At 37.2% G+C, this 13,447-nt stretch overlaps 1 long non-coding RNA gene across 1 annotated transcript; it reads right to left on the bottom strand.

Annotated features, from left to right (window-relative positions):
* Positions 1-6,870: 6,870 nt before the first annotated feature.
* LOC147077135 (uncharacterized) lies at positions 6,871-12,477 on the bottom strand. Its single transcript, XR_015069769.1, has 3 exons — positions 12,260-12,477; positions 11,101-11,232; positions 6,871-8,980 (listed from the first exon to the last, which is right to left on the bottom strand). It is a non-coding gene; the product is annotated as an uncharacterized LOC147077135 (long non-coding RNA).
* Positions 12,478-13,447: the final 970 nt, after the last annotated feature.

The raw sequence follows: 13,447 nt of genomic DNA, 5'->3' as shown, positions 1-13,447 counted from the left end.
CATGGAACAGCAGCGACGTTTAAACGTAATGAAATTAAGCACCCACACATTCCTCCTGATTACTTGAATTCAAACAAATTTAGTCACACTGGTGAAAAACCATTTAAATGTGACGAATGTAATTACTCGGGTAAACGCCCTAGCAACTTAAAATCACACAAAATGTCTCACTCTAGTGAAAAGCCATTCAAATGCGCCGAATGTAATTATTCATGCACATCTTCTAAAGACTTAAAATTACACAAAATGAGACATTCTGGTGAAAGGCCATTCAAGTGTGGAGAATGTAATCACTCATTTAAAACTCCTAGTTCCTTAAAATTACACAAAATGACTCATTCTGGTGAGAAACCATTAAAATGTGAAGAATGCAATTACTCGTGCAGAAAAACTTTTAGTTTAAAAGTACACAAAATGACTCATTCTGGTGAAAAGCCATTCAAATGCCTGGATTGTAATTACTCATGCGCATACTCTAGAAGTTTAAAATTACACAAAATGAGTCATGCTGGTGAAAAGCCATTTAAATGCTTAGATTGTAATTACTCATTCACATCCTCGAAAGGCTTAAAATTACACAAAATTACTCATTCTGTTGAAAAGCCATTTAAATGTGACGAATGTAATTACTCGGGTAAAACGTCTGGTGCTTTAAAAGTACACAAAGTGAGTCATTCTGATGAAAAGCCATTTAAATGTGTTGAATGTAATTACTGGGGTAAAACGTCTTATGGCTTAAAACTACACAAAATGAGCCATTCTGATTATAAGCCATTTAAATGTGACGAATGTAGCTATTCATGTAAATTGAATAGTAGCTTAAAAGTACACAAAATAAATCATTCTGGTGAAAAGCCATTCAAATGCGCGGAATGTAATTACACTTGCACATTCTCTTGGAGTTTAAAATTACATAAAATGACTCATTCTGTAGAAAAGCCGTTCAAATGTACAGAATGTAATTACTCGTGTATAATGTTCGATAGCTTAATATCACACAAAATGACGCATTCTGGTGAAAAGCCATTTAAATGTGATGAATGTGACTATTCTTGCACGTCTTCTAAAAACTTAAAAGCACACAAAATGCGTCATACTAGTGAAAGGCCATTTAAATGTGACAAATGTAATTATTCGGCAAAATCCCGTAACAGCTTAAAATTACACAAAATGACTCATTCTGGTGAAAAGCCATTCAAATGCGCCGAATGTAATTATTCATGCACAACTTCTAAAGGATTAAAGTTACACAAAATGAGTCATTCTGGTGAAAAGCCATTCAAATGTGAAGAATGTAATTACTCATGTAAAACGTTTAGTTCTCTAAAATTACACAAACCTACTCATTCTAGTGAAAAGCTATTCAAATGTGACAAATGTAGTATGTCGTGTAAAACGTCTAATTCCTTAAAATTACACAAAATGACTCATTCTGTTGAAAAGCCATTTAAATGTGATGAGTGTAATTATTTAGGTAAATCTTCTGCTAGCTTAAAATCACACAAAATGCGCCATACTGATGAAAAGCCATTTAAATGTGACGAATGTAATTTTTCATGTAAATTGACTCGTGGCTTAAGATTACACAAAATGAGTCATTCTGGTGAAAAGCCATTCAAATGCGCCGAATGTAATTATTCATCCAAATCTTCTAAGGGCTTATATTTACATAAAATGAGTCATTCTGGTGAAAAGCCATTCAAGTGTGGAGTATGTAATTACTCATGTAAAACGTTTAGTTTCTTAGAATTACACAAACTAACTCATTCTAGTGAAAAGCCATTCAAATGTGACAACTGTAATTACTCGTGTAAAACGTCTAATTGCTTAAAATTACATAAAATGCGTCATTCAGGTGTAAAACCACTTAAATGTAAATAGTTTAATTTGTAATTCATTACGTCCTGTAACATTATAGACCACGAAATGAGTTATTCTGATTAAAACGCAATAAGGCTGTACCGCAGTTGAGACACGATCTAAAAAGATCGTGGCTAGGCGGATTGCGGGTCGCGGGTGAAAATGACGCATGCCTAACGAAATATAATTTGTCATATAAATCTAACATACGTCCATTTTATGTTCTGTTTATTGTTCTATTAGTAACAATAATAATATATTCATTGACATGTTTTCTTTTTAAAGTAAATGGGTAACGTTTTTAGTAATCTTAACACGATTTAAGAATTAATAAGCCCGTCGCCATCACGAAACAAAGTGACGTGTTTCAAACTCGACGTTCTCTCTCAGAATGCGAGCGAGTCCAAAATTTCGTCGCGCCTATAGTTGAAAATTATTTGCAGTTTCACTGGTGTATCACCTTAACTCACACAACATGATTCATTCTGGTTTTCATTTATTTAAATGAGACGAATGTAATTACTCATGTGCAAGGTCAAGGAGCATAAAAATACACAATATGACTCATTCAAATGAAAGGCCATTTCAATATTATGAATGTAATTTCTTTTACATTGTGTATGGTAACATGAAGACACATAAAAAACCATTCAGCTGAACAGCCATTTCAATATGAGAGTAACAATAGAACAGAGAAACCGAATGGATGTCAATGCAGGTGCAATACCACCTTTAAAATGCACGTTAATTACATCGATCGGCGGCCTGGTCATTACGCGCCAGGTGCGTCTTCAGCGTCAAAAGTATTAAAACACTTCACTATGTTCTTTGTATCCGTAGAGGATCATTATTTTATAGGCCTCTACAGAATGGAGGTTTTATTGACAGACTTTGCTTTTACGAGAAATGGATGCACATAAGACATTTACTCAACCTATTAAGTCCATACTCTGGCTCTAAAGACACATTAAAAAACAATAATTATGTGTATTTGCCAGACCCAGGATTCGAACCTTTGACCCATGACATAACAGGCTGAGGCTGAAACCGGTCATATCATGTTTATATTCAAGTAAATCATCAGCCGGGGTCAATCCACTGCTGGATGGAGGCCTGCCCAAGCTTCTTCCAACTCTCTCGGTCCTGTGTCGTTCGCTGCCACGTATTTCCGCCGAACTTTATCAGTTCGTCAATCCAGCAGCTTTTAGGCCGACCCTGTGGCCTCGGATGACGGCATTTGTCCGGCGGCCGTCCTTTCGGCGAGCAATGTGCCCCGGCCATCTCCATTTCAGCTGTTTGGCAACGTCTATTAAATCGCGTATTCCTGTCTGCTTCCTAACCCATTCGTTTCTCTTACGGTCCTTTCACGTGACGCCTAACATACACCTCTCCATGCTTCGCTGTGCGACTCTTAGCCTTTGGTCATCGCTCGTGTTGAGGGTCCACGTCTCGCAGTCATACGTGAGGACGGGCAGCACACATTGGTTCAAGTAAATTCTTCAGTGATCAGATCACGTCTCCACGATCAATAACATTAAAATTTATTGTTTATTCGTCAGATATCTAATTAAATTCAATAATTATATTACGCATTTTCTTAATTTTAAGGAGTTAATAATAGAAAAATGGCAGTCTTCAAAAGTGCAAACACAATTTAATTATTTTATATATTTTTTTAACTTTATACGCTGTTATTTCGGAAAAATGTTTATTTATATCTGTTTGAATACAGAAAACTTTTTTGTGAATTAAAGTTTTCATACCTAGTGAGATATCCCGGGTTCTGTGATAGCTCAGGGTGTTGGTGTAACCCGGGATTCACAAGAATTAAACTAAATTGCTATCTGTTTCATGGTAGGATTAAATGAAACTCATTTTATTTTGGTCGATTTATATTCTTAGATTACTAATGTTAGTTACACTTCCAAATGTTTTATGCTCTTCATTTTAGTTTTGTTATTAATAATTATAATCGTTTACAACTCTTTATTTATGACCTTTCACTCCCAGTATCCCATTTTCCACTTCCATGCTCGATTTGTATTTGTTTTACTCTCCGAGTCGTGGGGCCGATGTTTCCTCTTTAAATGGCGACCCTAGACTGACTTTTTTTTTATCGAACAGTGTTGCCATCCTTCCGTTACATACTCATTATTAAATTCCTTTGGCTTTCGTCTCTTTTATTCGGCACAATCACATTCTTCCCTGACATACTATTATTATAATTAGATACAATTCTTACGTGCTAAGTATATGTTGAACATTTTTACAATTAATCAAGGAATTTTGGATGTACGTACGCCCATTGTTGACCAGAGGTCAGGTGACATAGTAACACCTAATAATTACGTAGGTAATTAAGACTATCGAGAGAGGCCCAATAATCATGGGTGTAACACTATCATCGTTGTGTTTTGCCGTTAATTTTTGTTAATAAAAAACGCATTCGGAAAAACTACTTTTATATAACGGACGTTCGGCTTTAACGAACATCCCTCACGCGCATTAGTGCGTTATAACGAGGTTCTACTTCATATTAAAATACTAATTATTTATTTTTAATAAATTATACATTCACAAAAGATTTCTGTATATTTTACATTTGTTTTAAAACATATTTTAATAAACTACTTTTTTTTATTCAACGAATATGACATAAAATTTGAGAATGTTATATTTTATAAATTGAATAAACATAATTTGAAAACACCTCATGACGAAGCATCTTGAAGAAAAAAATGACACTCACTTTTTTGTCGGGTCTGCCGAATGGCATAATCTGTTCTAACGCCATTACAATAAACGTGATATTGCTATAAATTCCCGATGCTTTTTGTCAGATTTGCCGAATGGTTCGGTTCGAACGCTCAAATGAACATTGACACTAGAAACACTTCTAACGCCATTACAATAAAGGTGATATTTCTATAAATTCCCGATGCGTGATATCGCATAATGGAAATTGGGTTACGTCTACCTATACATGTGCGAATGTCGCTATGCGCGAATTTACTTGCTAGCTACTGTATTGAGTGCGTTGTCCATTAATAATGTCATTGATATACACACTGGAAAAAATCATTTTGTGGAAAAAATACTACACCCGAGGGGACTTGAATCTGTATCTGCTGGATTCGCGCCAGTATGCTTTTCCAATTAAGTAACGGACATCTTACTGAATTACGAAGATTTTGATGTGCCTGAGATGTTTTCAAGTTATGTACATATATTAAAACATTATTTAAATATAAATAAATTATGAAATTAGAATATTGCATATAAGAATACTTATAATAGTTATAATAAAAAATATATGTACACAGAGAGAAGGACGGCATGCTTTACATAAGTACACATAAACACATGATATAGGTATCATATTATACAAATATTCTTTTTGTTATTAAGTACTGTATGTCACCCGGGTAGAGGAAGAAAGTCGCAAATACGGCCTCCTTATTGATAGGAATAAGACCAAGTTAATGGTTGTTGTCGGGCCAACATTCTACCAACACCAACTACACTTGAAACAGTCGACGAGTTTGTATATCTGTGATCGACCATCAGTGGAAAGGGCCGATGCGAAGCGGAAATAAGATAGGCGCACACAGATTGCAAAAAACGCGATGACACGCCTTACCACTATATGGAAGGATCGGGGAATTTCGATTGCCACAAAAGTGATGCTTGTGCGAACATTAGTGTTCTCGATATTTCTATACGGAGTCGAGTCGTGGACCCTGAAGGCAAGAGAACGGAAGGCAATTGATTCCTTTGAGATGTGGTTTTGGGCGCCGAATGCTTCGCATTTCTTGGACGGAGCACAGGACGAACCAGTCAATGATCCAGAGACTGAAGATAAATGAACGGCTCTCGACGATATGTCTGAGGAGAATTCTGCAGTTTTTTGGACATATTGTCAAGCGCGGACCGGACAACCTGGAGAGACTGGTAGTTTTGGGTAGCCTCCAGGGAAGGCGAAGCAGAGGAAGAGCGTCTGAGCGATGGAGCGACCAAGTAAAAGAGCTGACTGGGGGCACCATAAATTCTGCCCTGAGAGAAGCGGAATATCGAGAAGGATGGAAAGTCTTGGTCGCTCAAAGGACGGCGAAATTTAAATGTGGTCACAATCCTCAGCCATGAGTGCAAGACCAAGAAGATGACTGTATTCTATCGATCGTACATTTGACATTGGTAGTGTTACACCCCCGAATGGTCTCCATTAGGGGGATGTCTCCTCTGACGGAGTAAAGAGAGCTGACCCATTTGCAAGTCGACACATAGTAATGGTTGATTGCAAGAAAAAAATTAAATTAAAATAAATAACCAGCAACGTTGTAAATCCCGGCCATTAAAAAAATAAACGCAACGCCGCATTTTGTACCCGCTGATAGCGAACGATTTTTCCGCGACGCTCCTAGACATCAAAACCATAAACACGCGTCAAGCTCGCTTTGCAAAATTATAACAAATTGTATAAAAATGTAGCTCCAAATAGTATTAAGCAAATAAAAATTGCAGTTTTTGACCATTCTGGTGTTATTTTGTTTTTTTTTCACTCCAAAGTCCTAAATGACAGACGATGACGAAACACCAGCATACTGAGCGAGAGATGAAGTATCCTCTTGCTCTAGACTTGACGACAGTTGTAGGTGTGCATTGTGCCCAAAAATGACAAAAGGTTAAACGCAGATCTAAAAAACAATTCAAATGGAAAAGTACTAAACTTAAATTTATCAATTATTAACTATTTCAATTATTCAACGAATAATTCACAAGAGTTAAGAATGTACCATTCTAATTATTGAACATAGATACAGGGCGGGGCGACCCAAGAGATGCAGATTAAATTAATCAATTATCTATTTCTTTTGTTCAACGGATAATTCACAAGATATAAGATTGTACCATTCTAATTATTGAACATAATGCGCGGGCGGGGCATAAATCCAAGAAATGCAGGTTCGATTCCTGCTGGGTCTTACTTAAAAAAAAAAGATTTTTTCTTTTGGTTATAATATATATTCTCAGAAGTGTTTTTCAAAATTATATAATATGTCAAATTTATCATGCGTGTATTCTAATGATGTTGTTGCACAGAAGCAAGACTTGGCACCTTATGAAGGTTCAGAGCCAACATATAATGGGGTCGAAGAGATGGTTACGGCGAATACTGGGTGTGCGATGGTTTAAGATTTCGGAGGAGATAAAAGAGCGGGTCAGGGAGTGCCCCAACGCTGAGTAAAAATCAACGTTGGATCTCATTCGATCACGTGTTGCGAAATTTTTTAGAGAATTGTGAGCTGGCTTGCCTGTTCTTAAATCTAACTGGATTCTGACATCCTGAAAGGAAAGAGTGTATATAACGGAGCTACGGAATGATGGCATGGCTTTAGAAAATGCAAGAAGACTGGCAAGCAACATGGATTATTAGAACGCCATGTGATGTCTATATCATGGCCCCCACATCTTGAAGCGGGCCCCCAGGCTAGGATCTTTGCTGGGCCTCCCTACCTATCGCTAAAGATAATGGCAGTGGTATGCTTTACAGCAGGTGTACCAAACGGTGTACGCGGTAAAATTAATGGTTATATTTAACATTTTTTTGTGTATTTTAATACATCCATTTGATTCATGGAGTAGTCGAGTATTGATACACAATTAAAAATTAAATCGTACAACCACATAATTTAAAGTAATCACAGGCGATTTTTTTTTACCATTAAAGAGAATTTGTGGTGTGTATTTATATCGCTTATTTGGTCGACTCGCCACGCCGGGCCCTTTCTGAGCCCGGACCCCCAGGCTAGAGCCCTGCCAGCCCCTCTTTGATGGGGCCATGGTCTATATGCTCCAAATAAGTGGTGGACATGGTCAAAGAAGAAGATATATCGGAGGGGTGAACATTATAGACGCGTTGTAGACTTTGAATTTTGGTTTTTTAATCATTATTCACATACAAAAATGCTTTAAGGATATGTTTGAAATCCATTGGACCCCGTTCATCCACAGACTCGAGGAGCTTCATGCGGAAAAAAGTCAAACGATTGAAATAGTATTTTCATGACAATTAATCAGCGGCATTAGAGTGACACTAAATTGAGTTTATTTGACCACTATGTACCCTTTCGTGGCTCTTCAAGTTGGCAGATGATGTACATCTGTGATTACAAGAACTACACTTGAACGGCTTTTCACCACTATGAACCATTTTATGCTTTTTTAAAGCACTTGTTTGTTTACATTTATAACCACAAAGATCGCACGCGAAAGGTTTTTCGCCACTATGTAGCATTTTATGCACTTTCAAAGAAGTATAATGCTTACACTTAAAATCACATTGATCGCATTTTAGGGGTTTTTCTTCACTGTGTGACTTTTTATGTTTATTTAAAGAATTAGATGTAAAACATTTATATTCACATAATTCGCAGCTGATAGGTTTGACGACACTATGGACTATTTGGTGCAATTTTAACCGTTTGGATTGTTTACATTGATAATCACATAGGTCACACTTAAAGGGTTTTTCGCCACTGTGTACTAGCTTATGCGTTTTTAATGTGTTAACTTGCCTGCACGTATATTCACAAATATCGCACTTAAATCGTTTTTCGATGCTATGCACCATTTGATGCTCCTTTAGCCTACTAATGTTTTTACATTTATAATCACATACATCGCACGTAAATGGTTTTCCTTCACCGTTGCCTACTGGATCTGTCCTTATAACAGATGCGTAAGCTGCTTTGAAGTCACATTTATCGCCATGGACAATTGATTTGTGCCTTATTAAGGTATTATCACTAGGAAACAAAACAAAACAAATATCACAGACGAAATTCCTTTCGTGAAATATTGTTTTTTTTACTATAAGACGAACTTCTTTGGAAGTCAGGAATATTTCTGTTGTTTCATGGTTTTTATCAGTTTTAATCACATCACATGGGATTGCCAATTCAGACTTAATGGGTATTTCAACTGCTATGCCCTCGTTTTGGTCTTTTAACATATTAGCATCTTTTCCTCGTTCTGATACGTTCACTTGATTTCGCAGCGATGTCTGTTTGGTTTCATTTTTACAACTAGCCAGGTATAGTTCGTCATTTATATATTGTAACTGTAAAAAACGTACACAACATTTCACAAAAGTAAAGTTAATCATGTTTAAACAGATAACAATCGTATTTAAAAATAATAAATCACGCTGGTTGGACCAATTATGGTGGCCTTCATTGCTTTCATACTTCCTACAACAAATCTCAAATTATTGTCGCAAGTCCAGGCGACCAGCAGTTACGGTATATTAGTCGTCCGTGATTGAATATAATTCAGTTATCTGAAGACAACGGGCGCGAGTAGGCTCGTTACAGCTAGACCGTCGTTTAACGAGTTATTCCAAGCATAAAAACTGATTGAAAATGTTAATTGTATAGGTACCACGAGCGTGTCCAGTGCAAACGTCGAGGAAATCATAATTATTTGCGAGTCTCCGAGCAAACTCCATGATGGCGTTTTTAGCAGTGGACTGTATAATTTTAAGGATGGTGTGGATTCCGGATCTAGGAGTGGGGGCGATTTAACAGAATGCCAGACACTGACCTTTATTTTATGATGGTTTGTAATGGCACCGTGGTCTGGTTGTACTGTCACTCGCGCGACATTGTTTGTTTGGGTTACCCGGTGTACGGCACTTGACGGTACACTGTTTATGGATGCTAATGAGGTTGATGGATCATGATGATAGGTTGTAGGAATGATGAGAGCCGGTATCACGGCTTGCCAGATATTCAGAAGTCTCGCTTGTACGACGGTCACACTGTATCAAACTGACCTGGCCGAGGCCTACGAACAACTCCTGAACCAGTCTGTATTTTACGCGGTGCGGCAACACGCACCCGATCGTATCATTGAGCTGACACGCGCAACGGCGGTCTTGGAGTAACTAATTGTTATTTGCATCACGGTTTATCATGACGCGTAATTGCTAATTGTCTGGTCTTGTGACAATAATACTGAGATTTGAGGGAGGTGACAAGTAAGGATTACGGCCATCACGATTTGGCGCAACCACTCCGTTAACTAAACCACCTGAGTCCGTATTACAGGCACAGGGCATCTCCTCATTTATAATATTATCATTCATGAAAAGTGCACCGTGCAAGTACCTATTAGGATGTTAGGGCATGCACCAGAAGGGCGATTCACGAATGAAGCACTATGACCGGTTGCACAACGTAAGCGCAAGCCTACTTCAACGAAGTATATTAAAAGTCGACCGGTAGTGTCGAGTACAGTATGCAATTGAAGTATACACGCTTTGACGGTAGAGGCGCTAGCAACTCTCCGTTTGACATTTATGAAACGTCAGAAATTCGTATGTAGTATAGAAGAGGCTGTCATTCTATTTTTTCTATCTTTTACATAACTATTACCGCTGAAAGTAATATTTTGTGTTTAAATTCTCATTTAAATATTTATTGTGATTTTGTAATACAGAAACACACATGTTTATTTGCAAAATACAACGGAAATTCCGTGTTGTAATATTGTTATATTGAAGACGTAACTAGCTTGTTTAAAGATTAATTGGCTACGTACTTCAACAATGAATGGTTTAATAATGCAACGTTAACGGTAAGTACTGATTAAATATGAATTCATTACCAAAATGGATAAAAATGTTATTTAATTTCCATGAAATTCAGAAGAGTGCCGTCATAAAATGTTTACATTCTATCTTACTCTAACGCATGGACATGAGGTATAAGCATGCTGAATGCTTTCTCACTCGCACTTAGCCATTTCGTTCGAAACTCTATACACACAATAACTCCTGTAAAACTAAAAATTTTACGTACTTCAGTTAAAGCGGTTCGGTGACGTGTTTTGCAGTGCTTCATTCGTGAATTGCCCTTCAGGGAGCAGCTTCAGCCATACCACAGAACATCATAAAAGGTCAGTGCCTGGTATCCTACGTGTAACTGCCCCTACACCTACATCCACCATCCCAATCATTCCACTAATCAATTACAGTCCACTATGAAAAGCGCAACCACACAGTATGATTCAATAATTATCAGGACCAGTTTCGTTTGCTTGATAAATATATTCAATACTTACATATATGTCAAATTGATAATACTTAATTAAGTTAGCTTGTTTGGACAACTGTGATAAATAATGTTCCATCTTTTATAATAAGCAACATGTTTGGAAATAATATAAGTACAATATTACCTGTAAATAACTATGAGTTGTCGGAGTTGAACTTTCGTCTAATTCTTGGAAGTCATGATAGCTTTCATTTCCCTCTTGTATACCTGACGGATCGACATCAAATGTTACCTCAATCTCAGATTTGATATGAACCTACAAATAATACAAAAACAATACCACAATCGATGGGCTGAGGATTGAATTAATACATGTTTATAATTGACTACGTTGAGTCAATCGACTTCAAAAAATATAAACATACGATTATATACTTAAGCCGGCTCTCACATGTAACCTCGCTCGTCTGCCGCACAGCCATAAATCAAACCATCAGACGCACGTAACCTTCGAAACGTATAGATATTTGGATGCGGTGATCGGCGAACTGGTATATGAATGACCAATTCGTACGTGTTTCTATCAGCCCGAGAAACGTGCAACTTGTTGATTGCAACAGCAGATGTTTTTTCAAACTAAACAGTTGCATTCGACCAATCTGCGGAGCTCCATTTGGCAACGTTTATTTTGTGAATAACGATGACGTCACATCAACGTATTCGACACGTTGCAGGCGGACGAGATTTGATGTGAGAGCCGGCTAACGTAACTGTTTTTAACATTCAGCAAACAAATTTGTTTCGTGATGGCGACGGGGGTATTAATTCTTAAATTGTGTAAAGATGACTAAAAATGTTACCGATTTACTTGAAAAAGAAAACATGTCAATGAATATATTATTTTTGTTACTAATAGAACAATAAACAGAACATTAAATGGACGCATGTTGGATTTATATGACAAATTATATTTCGTTCGGCATGCGTCATTTGCACCCGCGACCCGCAATCCGCGCATCGCCTAGCCACGAACTTTTTAGAGTATGCCTCAACTGAGGTATAGCCTTAATAAAAAATAAATCAACCTTTATGGTGCCATCAAATAAGTTAATCGCACGATACACAGCATCATGAAACATCACATCCGTCCTGCGACGGAGTATCATGAAGACCGTAGAGTTACGAGTGATATTGGTGGGAACATGAAAATTAATATTTGCCAGTATATCACTATACGGATTGTAAATGAATGTGGTCGATGTTCTGCATTTTTCTGGTACGCAGAACTCCTCTATCTTTTCTCACTCATTCACACACATAATCAAATCATTTTTTTAACTAACCTCAAAACTAGTGTCATCAGTAAGTTCTTGTTTAATAGCCAATAATTGTAATGGTTGACCTTCCGGACTATGTGAACGTTTGTTTGGTTTATAAATTACATTAAACTGCGTTCCTGTATCGGGACCAAATTCCATTGGTTCGTTTTTAATGTCCATTTTATATATAATTTGCGCAATATGAAATGTAGGTATCAAGATTTGCTTCTATTGAAACAATTATTAATAGAGCTGTCAACAGATTATCGATAGATACTTTTTGAGTGGTACAATACCATTATCGATATTTTCATTCGACATTATTATCATTAGAGTGATTTCTACGTTAATATCACCTTGACTTATCGTTTTTTTCCAATGGTAAAATATAAAATTGTAAATCACCTATACAATGGCGAATCATATCCACGTATTAGAACTATTTCGCAACGTTGGCATCAGCTGATGTAGCACAATATTTTTTCTCCATAACTCCATAGTTAGAAGCAAACTTAATGGTGGGTCTGTTGTCTGGGCCCGCATCAGTTGAAGTACGGCCTAATGGTTGAGAGGGTCCAGAAGAAAATATTTGAGACTCCTATACTTTCCGCTGTATCGATATTAACCGTTGCTCTATCCAGCTGACTTTCTTTTAGGTATGCTTACATCATCATCATCATCAGGGTCGCTACAACCCGGTGTGGGTACAATTGTACCAATTTGGTACAATTGCGCGAGAAAATGCGATACGGGATGCAAAGATTGATGCCCGGCCTGGCAGCGGCACGATATTTACTAAACCTGTGCAGCTGCTGGCGTAATATGCCGATGATATCGACATCATTTCCATATCAGAATTGGCGCTGAAAAAGGCATTCACAGCACTAGAAGCCTCTGCCAAAAGAATGGGTTTACAAATAAACGAGGTATGCTTACATACGGTAGCCTAAATTTTAGAAGGGATCTTTATTTAGCCACTTCCATATTTTTTTCGACATAAATGTATACTTAGTTTATAAAATATAATCGCGCGGTAAATGGAAACTCTGCCCTTCTTGATGGTATTGGCTTGTGTGTCTCTCATATGTGTATACTTGCTGCTGGTAAACCGATAGTCCGATCGTAATCAATACTTTCATTCGAAACAATATCGATTGGAAATAGCGATTGTTTTTCTCTTGTTACAACCCTATAAACGCGCTCGTGGCAATA

The sequence above is a fragment of the Rhyacophila brunnea genome, unplaced genomic scaffold (genome assembly GCF_057557595.1).
Source record: "Rhyacophila brunnea isolate RB1 unplaced genomic scaffold, BYU_Rbru_1.0 scaffold_13, whole genome shotgun sequence".
Taxonomy (NCBI): Eukaryota; Metazoa; Arthropoda; class Insecta; order Trichoptera; family Rhyacophilidae; genus Rhyacophila; species Rhyacophila brunnea.
The sequence above is the reverse complement of the archived record's forward strand: the minus strand, read 5'-3'. Positions and strand labels throughout refer to the sequence as shown.